Raw genomic sequence first — 15,094 nt, forward strand, 5'->3', positions numbered from 1 at the left:
CCTCTTTCTGCAACCCGGAGATATAACTCCATTACCAGGGCAACCGGCTCACTCTCAAACAAACCTCTCCTGAGCTGCACCCCCTGTTCTGCTCCATGTTGCCTTCTGCCAGCGTCCCCCTTTCCCCCCACCGCCCGCCTCAGATACCAATCCTTCTGTGCTGATTCCATTTCACCCGTCATGTACCAACCCCTCTCTGATCAAGGGCCTCTGGTCTACTCTGATGACCAGTGTCCCCATTGCTCTCAGGCCAACCTTTCACCAGCAGCAGTCCAGATCGGAAGATAGGGAGTATAGTAGGGAGTCCGTAAATGGAAAGCCCACAGGGTAGGGAACTGAGGAGTGGGAGATAGGGATGGAGGGATAGGGAAAGCGGGGTGGAAAGATAGTGAATTAGGGATGGGGGGATAGGGAGATAGGGATAGGAGATAGAGATGGAGCAAATGGGAGATGGGGATGAAGGAATGGAGAGATAGGGATGGAGCAAAAGGAAGATAGGGATGGGGAGGGGGACATAGGAAGATGGGGATGGGGAGGGGGACATAGGTAGATGGGGATGGGGGATATCGGTCGGGAAGGGGAGATAAGTACTGAGGGGTAGGAGATGGCAGTTTGTGTGATGAGAAGCTGGAGTGTTGGGTTGTTGGGGCAGTTGGGAGTTGCGAAGGTATGTTTGACTATGTTAAAGGCACTGTGTAAACCTAAGTTGTTGTGTATTCACTGACACCCTCACTGCCTCCACAATAAACAACAGCAGTTCTAGAAAATTCCATTTAAATAAAAGCACATACCACTATTCATCTGATCAGGAATGAAAAATTAGCGTGATTAATTAGATTTGTGAGGTAACACCTTTAATCGTCACTTTCCATTCTACCATCCATTAGGTTAATATTTCGCAGTTCTAATTAAAATCCTTACATTTATGGCTGTGGACTGCGCATAAATTGTTAGTGTGTACTCCAGGCCCAGCTCATTTCCTTAAAGGAAAGGTCTTCACATACAAAAGTGCTTGGCAAGCCTTTTATCTAATTGTTTTGTGTGCAGTGAAGCCCTCAGAGACTCAGGGCTACATCAAACACATTAGCCCCTAGCTGGTGTCCCACAGTTCCCCATATAGCTAAAGTTGCCAATCCATCAGGACTGCCCTCTTGCCTCTCATTCAGGGGATTGCAATTCAAGTCCCGCTCCAGGACTTGAGCACAAAAATCAAAGGCTGACACTCCCCGGTGTAGTTCTGAGGGAGTGCTGCACCGCTGGAGGTCCCGTCTTTTGGATGAATCATTAAACTGAGGCCCCTCTCTGTCAAAATGGATAGAAAAGGTCTCGTGTCGCTATTAAGAAGAAAAGCAGGGCAGTTCTCTCTGACCAAAGTTTATCCTGGGTGTTGCTGAAAAAAGAGACATTTTTTTGTTGAAGCTTTTCCATGGCAATGCTCTACCAATCAGAGTCCATTTGCCAACCAATCAGCACTCTCTTCTCATGTAATATAAATTGTTGTTCTCTTTACATTTGGTATACTTGCGAATTGTTTTGCAGAGTACAAGACAAAAAAGCTTTGACACAAAATGTCTCTCTTTTTCAGCAATGCTCAAGTTCTCTACTACCAAACGACAATGTTTATCCCTTAAACATCACACAAAAACAGATTATCTGGTTACTATCACATTGCTGCTTGTGGGAGCTTGCTGTGTGCAAATTGGCTGCTACATTCCCTGAGTTACAACATAGCTACACTTCGAAATGTACTTCATTTTTGGTAAAGCACTTTGAGATGTCCAACGTCATGAAGGACGTTATATAAATTCAGGGCTTTCTTTTCACCAGGACATGATAGTGAACAAAGCCCAGGGAAGGAAAAAACAAAGTGGAATTCAAAGAATGTTGTGTTTTTCTTTACATTTTCTTTAAACTCTTTCATTTACTCATTATTAAAATATTGAAGATGGAGGGGAATGGCTGTTTGACGAACGGTCAAATTAATACGATTGGTGACAAAAAGTTCCCTCTCCATTGGGCGTGGGAGGTCAGCGCGCCTGGAGAATGTATCTGGAATGGAGCTGGAGGGAAGTGGGTTTTCTGACAAGCCTGTTGCCCTTGTTCTTCTAGGTGGTGGTGATCGCTGATTTGGAAGGTGCTGAAGGAGCCTTGGTGAGTTTCTGCAGTGTATCTTGTAGATAGTACACACTGCTGCTACTGTTCGTCTGTGGTGGAGGAAGCGAATGTTTAACGTGGTGGATGGGGTGCCAATCCAGTGGGCTGCTTTGTCCTGGATGGCGTTGAGCTTCTTGAGAGCTGCACTCATCCAGGCAAGTCGAGAGTATTCCATCACACTCCTGACTTGTGTCTAGTAGATGGTGGACAGGCTTTACAGAGTCAGAAGATAAGTCATTCACCACAGAACTCCCAGCATCTGGCCTGCTCTTGCAACCACAGTATTTATTTGGCTAGTCTAGTTTCTGGTCACTGGTGACCCCAGGAAGTTGATAGTGCAGGATTCAGCAATGGTAATGCCGTTGAACGTCAAGGAGAGGTGGTTAGATTCTCTCTTGTTGGAGATAGTCATTGCCTGGCACTGTGTGGTACAAGTGTTACTTGCCACTTATCAGCCCAAGCTTGAATGTTTTCTATGTCTTGCTGCATGCAGGCACGACCGGTTGTAAGAGCTGATGAATTGTGAATGGTACAGAACACTGCAATCATCAGCGAGCATACCTTTATCGGACTTAATGGTGGAGCCATTGTCATTGATGAAATAGCTGAAGATGGGTAGGCTAGGACTGAAGAACTCCTGTTCTGGGTGAGATGATTGGCTGCCAACAACCACAACCATTTTCCTTTGTGTTAGGTATGTCTCCAAGCAATGGGGAGTTTTCCCACTGATTCCCAATGACTTCAGTTTTTCTCCTTGATGTCACACTCGGTCAAATGCTGCCTTGATATCAGGGCAGTCATCCTCACTTCTCCTCTGGAATTCAGCACTTCTGTCCATTTTTGGACCGACATGATAATGAGGTCAGGAGCTGAGTGGCCCTGGTAGAACCCAAACTGAGTGTCAGTGAGCAGGTTATTGCTGAGTAAGTGCCACTTGGTAGCACTGCTGACAACACCTTCCATCACTTTGCTGATGATTGAAAGTAGACTGATGACTAGCAGACTAATTGGACGGGTTGGATTTGTCCTGCTTTTTGTGTACAGGACATGACTGGGCAATTTTCCACATAGCCAGGTAGATGCCAGTTTGTAGCTGTACTGGAACAGCTTGGCTAGGGGCACGGCAAGTTCTGGAGCACAAGTCTTCAGTATTATTGCCAATTGTAGTCCGGGCCCATAGTCTTTGCAGTATCCAATGCTTTCAGCCGTTCCTTCATACTTTGATAAGTGACTCAACATGAAATTTATTTGATATTCATTCCTGTGAAGCACCTCGGGGCATTTTACAATGTCAAAGGTGCTACATAAATGCAAGGTGTGGTTTTTATTAAGAAATTGAACAGAAAAAACAGTGACGCTGTGTTATAGTGGTCCTTGAGCCAAACCATTGTTTGTTTACTTGGGTTCTGCAAGAAGTTAATGAGGGGCACAATGTCAGAAGTAGCACAGTGGAAGATTCACAGAGAACCATCAAATCAGAACTTGTGCACAGCACCAGTAAGACAGAAATGGCACCGTTCTTGCTGATTGTTTATCTTCATGGGTGCAAAAGAATTTTTCCAAAACTTGAACACAGTTCTGTTCTAACACTTTCTGACTTTAATTAAGTTGGAAGGTGAAGAGCGATTAAGAATTCTTAGAAACCAGGACAAGTACAACACTCCTGGTTCCTCATTATGGTGGTTTTCAGCTCCACCATCTCATCATGTTCCTTAATCCTTCCCCTCTCTGATAACCGATCGAGTTGACTCTTGTTCCTCACTGAGAGGTCCAAGTGCCTCAAAGGGTCAAGGAGTAAGGAACAAAGGGTTAAAGTTTGAAGGGGCGGAGAGCAAAGGTTAAACCGTAGGTCCTGACCAAGGCTGAAAAGAGCGAAAGAGAAAGGTAAAACAAGTATCAGACCTGCAAACTTGAGTCTTGTAAACCCTGAGGAGATAATAATGAGGATGGTGAGGAGGCCCATCAATTTTTATCTAGAGTCCTGATGAGGTGGGGGGGGGGATGGTGAAAATGCAAGTCGGGCTGGTTTCTGTAAAGGGCAGTGACTTTGCAACGCCAGTTTTACAGACGGGCAGAGTGTCAAAATTTGAAACGCGTTTTGTGGATCTCGCTGTGTGCAAATTGGTTGTCACACAGTTACTTGCATAGCATCAGTGGCTGCAGCTCAGGTAATGAATTGGTCATGAAGAATTCTTGTGATGCCCTCCGGCACCGTGTGCTCTTGTTTAGATCTGTGTGAAACTCTCAGGAACGACATCAATCAACCTCCCAGATGCTTCTCATGCACAGATTGAACTGCACAGGCTTCTCGCTCTCTGGCACAAGCCAATGTTACATTCACAGCTAGCTCCCAAACTAATTTCTTCAAAGGTCTCCCTTTTAATTAAATGGCTCCATATCAACAGTCCCAGAGATTCCAAGAGAGCTGAGACTTTGTGCTGTCCCAAAGCCTGAATACATCCAGTTCGAAATGAATAAAATCGCTTTACTTTCCATCGCGACGAGTGGAGGTGAATTTTATCAGCACCCCCCCCACAACACCGCCACCCTCCCCCACCCAGCCCAACCCCTCAGGACTGGGGGGAGGAGGGAAGCTCGTGGTTTAAGTTCTTATAAATGGGAAACCCCTTCCCACCGACCTGTTGTGAATACGCCTAGTTCCCGTTTTAACCAGTGTAGGTTTGTCGAAGGAGGGAGGATGGGTTTGGGGGTGGCAGGCGAGAAATTATTGATTATATCACATAAGGTGAGGCCACTGGAGTACTTGTGCCATTTTGGTCTCCTTACATACTTGCCCTGGAGGGAACTCAATGAAGGTTCATTAGAGCGGTTTCTGGGATGGGGGAGTTGTCCGATGAGGGGAGGTTGAGTAGACTCGGCCCATGTTCCTTACAGTTTAGAAGAATGAGGGGTGTTCTCTTTGGGACACGTAAAATTATTAGAGGGCTTAGCAGGGTAGACGCTGAGAGGTTGTCTCCCCCCTGGCTGGAGAGTCTAGAACTAAGGAGCATTGTCTCAGGATAAGGGCTCAGCCATTTAGGGCTGAGATCAGGAGAAATTTCTTCACTCAGATGGTTGGGAATCTTTGGAATTCTTTACCCCAGAGAGCTGTGGATGCTCAATCATTGAGTATATTGAAGATAGAGTATGATTTGGGCACTAAGAGAATTAAGGGATATGGGAATAATGCGGGATGGTGGAGTTGAGGTGAAGGATCAGCCATGATCTCTTTGAATTGTGGAACAGGCTCAAAGGGCCGAATGGCCTACTCCTGCTCCTATTTCTTATCCTTATCCTGTTCTCACGAGGCGAGGAAGGAATTCCCGGAGCAAAGAAAAACTGGTCTTGTATACCTTAAAATGGAACACCAGTAAAAACTGGGAAATAAGATTACTGGTCTGAGCTGTTTTTTTTTCCCTTCCGGGTTATAATATTTAAATCAGGTAACATGGCTGCAATTTTATCAGCAGGACTAAAAAGCTGCAGACCAGGTTTCCCAGAGCTCCGGAAATCTAGTGGCTAAAGGAAGACAGAAGCTGCTGGCTGCAACAGGTCTGTGTTTTCCAGCGCCACTTGTGGGAATTTGCGCCCCCTCCCCTCCTCCCCAAGGTCCCTCAGGTAAGACCATCATGGGCTACCTCGCTCCGGGATCTGATGTCTTCCGCGCCCCCCCCACCCAACCACCCCTGCAATCTCTTGCCGCCCTCCATGATCTTCCCCCCTCGCACCATGCAATCACCCCCACACTCCTCTCCTGTGCTCCTGCACAAGGGGCTTTCCTGTCAGCCCCTCGGTCAAACTAAATGAGGTAGACAATTACCTCAAAACTCAAGCACACAGACTTCTCTTGATATTTGCGCCCGGGAAGTAGTCGGCACTGGCAAATCCCTCACTCGATGCCCAACTGTGGACCGTTCATAAAAGGGCGTTGGTGAGTCTTCCCCTCGGACCACCTGCTGGCCCTCAAGGTGGGTGTTAGATTGGGGGTTCCTGGAGACTGACCCCAATAACAAAAAAGGAAGAGCAATATTGTGTCCAAGCCAGGATGAATATTATTTTCAACCTAGTTATTCTTGGGATGCGGACATCGCTGGCAAAGTCAACAGTTATTGCCAATCCTTCGTTGCCCTGAAAATGTGCGGACTTAACCCTCTTAACCTCAAGCACTTTGATCCAATTGAGTTGTTTTGCGAGGCCACTTCAGGGGGCAGTTAAGAGTCAACCATCTTCCTGCAATTACATAGAGGCCAGGCCGGGGAAGGACAACAGAGATCTCCAGCCCTGGAGAATCTTAGTGAGCCAATTGGGATTTTACAATAATCCAACAGCTTCGTGGTCACGCTCTGATACCAGGTTTTTAAAACTGAGTTCTCAAAGTCCCCCATGTGATGTGAACTCATATTATAAAGAAATGTTAGGCTAGGTTGTAACATCCAGGAACCTAGTCACTATTCCACCATACATTAGCTCATTCGTTAAATGGAATGTGGTTGAAGAACTATATTGTGTTACAAGTATGAAGTTGATAAGATTGTTATGTTTTAGGACTGTCTCCCTAATTTTGGGTAAAACGGAAGAATGAAGGGGGGGGTCATGTGACCTGTTCTGAAGTCTGCCTGACAACAAGCTTGGTTGGCATTAGTTGTTATAAGTTAAAGGGGGTCCCAAGTTATCTCACTTACTGGAAGAAGGTGCAAGATATTCACACCTGTGAACCATGGCCAGGACTGCTGTGCTGATGGTTGATAAACTGTTAGCCTCCAAGTCACAGAGTAGGGTTAGGAATGTCGGATTTTGTAAATGGTTATATTTTAAACTGCCCATTTAATTCCAAGATAGAATGTAATTGGATAGCTAATGGATAAAGGATGGCTAATTAGCATTTGCACCTGATACAAGGCCCATGAGAGAGAGAGAAAGAAAGAAAGTTATCCAACTGAAAAAGGAAGCAAGTCATTGGGAGCTGGCAATACCTTTGGACTGCTTCCTAAAAAATGAGGTGTCCGCTTCAGGGATAAAGCATAACCGAGCAGAGGGATTTTCTGCCATTTTTAAAATGGGGAATCTGTTCTGTAGTTTAGAGTATAAGTTGCCTATTGAACAGAAGTTAACAGTGAATATAAGTTGCCTACTGAAGTGTTTAGATCATGTTGCTTTTAGATTGTTTGTTACAGTAAAAACCTTAAAACTTGAAATCTTGATATGTGATCCCTCCAATCAGCCACTAAAAATCTGAATTTCTTTCTAAAAGTTATCAGTCTGGCGATCGTGACAATTGGAACATTGCAGAGTGTTCTGTGTGTGCTCCCAAGTACTGTGTTTGTGCATCTCCCTCCAAGTCTTGCTATAGTTGTACCGGCTTTGGTCAAACCTCTTGTGGAATACAGTCCACAGTTTTGGTCTCCATGTCTAAGAAAGGAAATACTTGCCTTAGACTCGGTACTGTAAAGGCTCAATAGGTTGATTTCTGGGATGAGGGATTTGTCCTATGATGAGAGGCTGAGTAAATTGGGTCTATACTCTGTGGAGTTGAGAAGAATGCAAGTCGACCTCATTGAAACATACAAGATTCTGAAGGGGCTTGATTGGGTAGACACTGAAAAATTGTTCCCACTGGTCGGGAATCTAGAACACAGGGGCACAGTCTCCGGGTCATTTAGGACTGAGATAAGGAGAAATTACTTCACTGTTGAGAGTTGTGGAATCTTTAGAATTCTCGAATATATGAACCAGGAGCAGGAGTCGGCCACTTGGCCCTTAGAACCTGCTCCACCATTCAATAAGATCATGACTGATCTGACTGTAACCTCCCACCTACCCCGGTAACCCTTCACCCCCTTGCTTATCAAGAATCTATCGCCCTCTACCTTGAAAATATCCAAAGACTTTGCTTCCACTGCTTTTTGAGGGAGTTCCAAACACTCACCACTCTCTGAGAGAAAAAAATTCTTCTCATCTCTGTCTTAAATGGGCGACCCCTTATTTTGACACAGTGACCCCTAGTTCTAGATTTTCACACAAGAAGAAACATCCTCTCCACATCCAGCCTGTCAAGACCCCTCAGGATCTTAAAGGTTGCAATTAAGTCGCCTCTTGCTCTTCTAAACTCCAGCGGATACAAGCCTAGCCTGTCCAACCTTTCCTCATGAGATAACCTGCCCATAGCATCTACCTGAATCCTGAACACTTGCCTTCGCTGTGCTGCCCAAGAACTATTCTCGGTAACATTAAGCATCGAACAGTGCTTTCTAACATCAAAGATATCAACTGTGGCTCAGCTGGTAGCACCTCTTGCCCCTGAGTTGTGGGTTTACATCCCACTCCAGAGACCTTTTTTATTATTCTTTCATGGGATGTGGGCATCGCTAGCGAGGCCAGCAATTGTTGCCCATCCCTAATTGCCCTCGAACTGAATGGCTGACTAGGCCATTTCGGAGGGCAGTTAAGTGCTGCACCACCAGAGACTTTTGGACATTAAGTTAAGATCCCTTTTTCCCTGTTAGATGGGTGTAAACTATACCATGCCCAAGGAGCAGCAGAGCTCTTCATGCAGCTTGATAGTCATCCTGCAATGAACATCCCTACAGCAGATTGTCGGGTCATTACCACGTTCCTCTTTGTGGGATCTTGCTGTGCGCAAATTGGCTGCCACGTTTCCTATGTTACAACAGTGACCACACTTCAAAATGTACTTACTCGGTTGTGAATCTATTTGGGATGTCCTGAGGTTGTGAAAGATGCTATATAAATGCAGGGGTTTTTTTTTGGTCATGTTTAAAGGCAAAGGTCTGGAAGAAGAAAATTAAAGAATGGCTTGATGGTGATCATTTTTTAATCATTTATGGGGATGTGGGCGTCGCTGGCTGGGCCAGCATTTATTGCCCATCCCTAGTTGCCCTTGAGAAGGTGATGGTGAGCTGCCTTCTTGAACCGCTGCGGTCCATGTGGCGTAGGTACACCCACAGTGCTGTTGGGAAGGGAATGATAACAGGAAGAATGATTGTCATACACAAGGCTATTGACAGGAGAATAGGCACTGAAGAATCAAAAACATTTATTAAGTGCCAAATATTCAAAGAGGTTGCTGCAGGTTTTTAAAGATGCAACAAAGCATGTAAACATTCCTGGAACAAAAACTGTACAAAGCAAAAAAATGGGTGTTATTTTAAATATAAAAGGTATCAGGGCTGAGTGAAAGACTAGCAATAAAACATCAAGGACGAGTTATGGAACATTCTAACAGATTGAAGTCAGTCCAAAGCAGTTTCTCTTTCTGCGGAGTACAATGCTCTTAGCTGAGGCAAAGTCTGATCGAACGCATCTGCCCTCCACTTGCCTGAGAGAATCTATGAACTGAGACTCAGGAAGGTATCCAACCACGGCTGTCGCAGACAAGCCTGATCCTAAGTTCACCTGACACGCTCACTACCCCAGGACTCTCAAGAGTCACAATCAGGAACGGAAAGGCTGACTTATCTTTCTGCTTCCCTGACCTGAGGATGCTGGTGCCAAGTCGCAATGGTCCAACATCCATCTCAGTTGAGATTAACAAAGTCAACGCAGAGCTGGTGTCAAGTGTGATGGGCACAGTCGAGCAGCCTGGCCTGCAGGACTCAGCGCCATTAAGCATGAGTTAATGAACCTGTACTGGAGGATGTAGCCACACAATAACTACTCGCTACACCTGCCAATAATTTCTACCCTGGACTCTTCCCCTTTTCAAACAATTATCTTGCTTCATTCTACTGCTCTTCATCTCCGTTGCAATAGGGGAGAGAGGAATTTGATTTGAATGAATGCTCATGTCATTGATAATCGAACCGACAGAAGGAGTTGCATTTATACGGGTGGGGCTCAGCACGGCATCTTTTAAAGAGTCAGCACTGGTACGATAGGCCGAATGGCCTCCTTCTGTGCTAGGAGAGTCTATGATTCTACAGTGCCTTTCCACAGCCTTGGGAAGTCTTAAAGCACTTTGCAGTCAATGGACTACCCCTTGAAGTGTAGTCACTGCTGTAATGTGGGAAGTGCAGCAGCAAATTTGTGCTTGACAAACTCTCACCAATAGTTATGAGACAGTGACCAGATAACAGGTTTTAGTGTTGTTGTCTGAAGGATAAATATTTCCCAGAGGGCTCCCCTGATTTTCTCCCCACAGTGCTCTGGGATGTTTTGCATCTAATTGAGAGAGCAGGTAGGGTTAATGCCTCATCCAAAAGATGGCACCTCCTACAGCGCAGCACTCACTCAGTACTGGCACCAGGAGCAGCTGCGTTGATTGTGATCTCAAGTCTCTGCGATGGGACTTAAACCCAACCCACAGCCTTCTGACTCAGAGGTGACAGTGCTACCCGCTGAGCATTGGCAGCCAGCTAAGCACAATTTAAACCTGAGATAAAAACAAAAAACTGCGGATGCTGGAAATCCAAAACAAAAACAGAAATACCTGGAAAAACTCAGCAGGTCTGGCAGCATCGGCGGAGGAGAGCAAAGTTGATGTTTCGAGTCCTCATGACCCTTCAACAGAACTAAGTAAAAATAGGAAAGGGGTGAAATATAAGCTGGTTTAGGGGGTGGGGGGGATGGTTATTGGGACAAGCAAGCAGTGATAGGAGGAGATAACCAAAAGATGTCACAGACAAAAGGATCAAAGAGGTGTTGAAGGTGGTGATATTATCTAAAAGAATGTGCTAATTAAGATTGGAGAGCAGGACAAGCAAGGTAGCTCTAGTGGAGGTGGGGCGAAATAAACCATGGGTGGAATACATTTAAAAATAATGGAAATAGATGGGAAAAGAAAAATCTATATAAATTATTGGAAAAAACAAAAGGGAGGGGGAAGAAACGGGGTGGGGATGGAGGAGAGAGTTCAAGATCTAAAATTGTTGAACTCAATATTCAGTCCGGAAGGCTGTAAAGTGCCTAGTCGGAAGATGAGGTGCTGTTCCTCCAGTTTGCGTTGAGCTTCACTGGAACATTGCAGCAGGCCAAGGACGGACATGTGGGCAAGAGAACAGGGTGGAGTGTTAAAATGGCAAGCGACAGGAAGGTCTGGGTCATGCTTGCAGACAGACCTAAGGTGTTCTGCAAAGCGGTCACCCAGTCTGCGTTTGGTCTCTCCAATGTAGGGAAAACAGCATTGGGAGCAGCGGATGCAGTAGACTAAGTTGAGGGAAGTGCCAGTGAAATGCTTTAAATTTAAACCTGGCTGTTTATTTTGGCTGAAAATTATGGGAAGAATTTTCGGGTCGGCGAGCGGAGGGGTGATGAGGCCCGCTCGCCGATGTGTAAAATGACACACGGCGATGTTGGGCGCGGTTCCCAACATCACCGCCCGACATTTAGATTGTCAGCTCCGTGGGCGCACAACTGAGTTGGCTGGGTACCCGCCACACTGTCAGAGGCCTATTAAGGCCATTAACAAAGTAATTAAAGTAGTTAAGAATGCTGCCCGTCCAACCTCAAGGTTGGCGGGGGGGGGGGGTGGGGGGCTGGGGGGGCAGGCGAAGAGCCCAGGCGGCCTTGGCATTTATCATGAAACCTCATCCACGGGCGGGATGAGGGTTTCATGAAGGGTTTATTAATTAAATAAAAAATTTTTAAAATTCATTGACATGTCCCAGCTCATGTGACACTGTCACACGAGGGGACATGTCTTAAAATGTTTTCTTTCCTTCATTTAAATTTTTAAACCTTAAACTAATTTCCCTGAGGCCTCAGGGGGATTTCTGTGCTCTTCTGCATGAAAGAGCGCAAGCCCCGAGTCAGGGAATCCCACTCCCCCCGCCCGCCCGTCCGCACAGGGAGCGCTCAGCGCTTCCAGGCGCGCGTCACGCTGGGCGGGCTTTAATTAGCCCTCCCGCGTACAATGGCGGCGCAGACCCGATCGGGTTCACACCCATCCCCACGCAACCCCTCCCATTTCTGCCCTACATTGTTTCCTTCCATTCCATCCTTGGGAGAAATATCACAACTGCGTCATTCTTGTAATTTAACAAGCGAGACGTCACCACCGTAACTTCTTCCTCATGCCAGGAAAAATGACGTCTCGAATTAGACCACTGTTGCCCAGAAGAAATCACCTGACCACCCTAGATTAGGATTAGGTCGGGAACAGGGGACACTGTCTCAGAATAAAAGGGGTGGGCCGTTTAGGTCCGAGATGAGAAGGAATTTCTTCAGTCAGAAGGTGGTGAATCTTTGGCATTCTCTACCCCAGTGGGATGTGGAGGCTTAGTTCAAAGCAGAGGTCGATAGATTTCTAGGCACCAATGACATCAAAGGATACCGGGATAGTGCGGGGAAATGGCTTTGAGATAGGAGATCAGCCATGATTTAGCTGAATGGCAGAGCAGGCTCGAGAGGCCGAATGGCCTACTGCTGCTCCTATATTCCAGTGCTCCTATTCACAAATGTAGTCATGTGCTAATTCTTAGAAGAGAATAGCTTTTAAACATGACACAATGCAGATAAATGTGCTTCATATGTGTGTGTGTGTGTGTGTGTGGTGGCAGAGTGATTATGTCACTAGACTAATAATCCAGAGGCCCAGGCTAATGCTCTGGGGTTCAAATCCCACCATGGCAGCTGGTGGGGTTTAAATTCAATTCACAAATCTGGAATTGAAAGCTAGTCTTGGTGATAGTGACCATGACAGCTAGCATTGATTTTTTTTTTTATAAAACCCCATCTGGTTCACTAATGCCCTTTAGGGAAGGAAATCTTTTTTGTATTCATTCACGGGATGTGAGCTACACTGGCTGTGCTTCTGCTGTCCTTACCTGGTCTGGCCTACATGTGACTCCAGACTCCAGTGGTTGACTCTTAACTGCCTTCTGAAATGGTGTAGCAAGTTCACTGCACTCAGTTCAAGGGCATTAGGGATGGGCGTCAAATGCTGGCCTGGCCAGTGATACCCATATATAAATGAAAGAATAAAAGGAAAAAAACACATTCACTCAGCGGCCTGCATCTCTTCCCTTTCAAAAGGAGGAGGCCGAGAGGTGTCCGAATAGAGGTCTTTAAAATTCGGAAAGCCTTTGGTAGTGTAAACACTATCAAAGAGAGTTTCCACTTGTGGGGAAGAACAATATAAGATAGTTACCAAGAAACCCAAAGAGGAATTCAGAAGGAACTTCTTTACCCGGAGAGTGGTGAGAACGTGGAACTCACTACCACAGGGAGTGGTTGAAACAAGTAGTATAGATACATTTAAGGGAAAGCTAGACAAGTACATGAGGGGGAAGTGAATCGAGGGTTATGTTGATGAGGAAGGATGGGAGGGGGGTTTGAGTGCAGCATGCTCTGGTTGGGCCAATTTCTTTGCTGCATATTCATGTTAATTCAGTAACCAAGTCGAGTAACCACAATTATAAAAAAAAACTTTCTGCGTTCCACCTGACCATTTTACTAATGAATGCGCAGAAATGTTAGTGTGCACATTCGTATGCCTTGTGGACATGAATATTGAGATTACATGACTAATGGCAGGGTCTATTACACATTATTTATTTAGTAATCAGAAATCCAATTTGCCACATCTGGATTTCCAATGTGTCTAATTGCTAATGTATGGGACAACACCGGACTAGGTATTGCTAACATTCACAGTCGCACAAGATAGGTACAGAAGACGAAAGCCATTCGGCCCATCTTAACTCATCCATCTAGAGAAACCTACTGTCCCCAGATCACGTCATCACATTGGGTCTTAACACGATTCTAAGATGTTTGCATTACGGACAGGAGGGGGTCTAACTTAGACAGCTCTGATTTCTCTGCTCATCATCCCTCCATAAACACAAAGGTGTTTTAGATCTTTATTTCCCCCTTTATAAGCAGTGGCGTATTTTCCCAACCCCTCGGTTTTGGTGTGACCCCACAGCAAACTCCAGATAAGGTAAAATCAGAGGGTTAGTTTATTTTACACACACACACGCAAAACATGGGAAGAGGATCTGCAACCACCCCTCCCCCTAACCTTTTGTATTCATACAGTAAAAGAGGGATAAAGAAAAGAGGTACAGGGCAAAGACCACAGAGAAAATAAGAATTATTGTTTCCCATGAGTTCAGAGCCCAGAATCAAATGTCCAATGGTGTATTCCTTTACAGAGGTCAGCAGGCTGAAACTGATGCTGGATAATCTACTGGTCTGGTGGAGATGACCTCCACAATGGGATGGACACACAGAGGCAAATTAGTCTTGTAGGCAATGGTACAGATGTTCCAGTAGAAATAGTGTAAATGGGGCCAGGCATTCACACCTGGACAGAGCCCCTTTTCCGTGCTGCTGCTTGGTAGATGGAAGATGGTAGACTGAGCTTTGCAGCTCCACAAGGCAATATTATTGGTTCGACCAGCTTGGTAAGGGGGGTGGGGTGGGGGTCATGTGACTCCCACCTCTCCACTTTGACTTTGACAAAGGATATATATTCCTTAGTCTGGATTCTTGAGATTGTTAATGTTTCAACCATTAAGAATTTCAAAAGAGGTTTTAGGGTCCTTTGTCCCAGCAGACAGGTCATCTCCGTTGGCCAGGTCTGGCTTAAGAAAGGTAAATGCCCTTTGTATAATTCCCTTGAAAGTTGGTCTTCTGCAGCTCACCAACTCGTTAGCATCTCTTCAAAGATAACGAGGTCTCAGCTTCTCTGAATGCCAGAAAGCTCCTTTTGCTTGAGTCATAGCCAGCCCATGGCTTTAGTCATTTTAAAGTCCTTGTCCAGTTTTAAAAATTTTATAAATTAGCCATGATATATATATATATATATTTTAAGAAAACATAGAGTGACATCTGACTCCTTTAAACCTACTTGCAAATTCATTCTATGTTCGTTTCGCGAGGCAGACCTTTCTGATCTCAGTGCTAAGTTAGCCTTTCATGCCACATGGACGATAGGATGGGAAATATTTTAGGTTTGGTTTAAGAGGGCTAGCAGCTC

At 45.5% G+C, this 15,094-nt stretch overlaps 1 protein-coding gene across 2 annotated transcripts in view; it reads right to left on the bottom strand.

Moving 5' to 3' along the window:
* Positions 1-15,094, bottom strand: part of LOC144694544 (cartilage acidic protein 1-like) — a 286,667-nt gene that overhangs the window by 44,742 nt on the left and 226,831 nt on the right. The gene's annotated exons all lie outside the window — the stretch shown is intronic.

The sequence above is a fragment of the Cetorhinus maximus genome, chromosome 20, assembly GCF_964194155.1.
Source record: "Cetorhinus maximus chromosome 20, sCetMax3.hap1.1, whole genome shotgun sequence".
Classification (NCBI taxonomy): domain Eukaryota; kingdom Metazoa; phylum Chordata; class Chondrichthyes; order Lamniformes; family Cetorhinidae; genus Cetorhinus; species Cetorhinus maximus.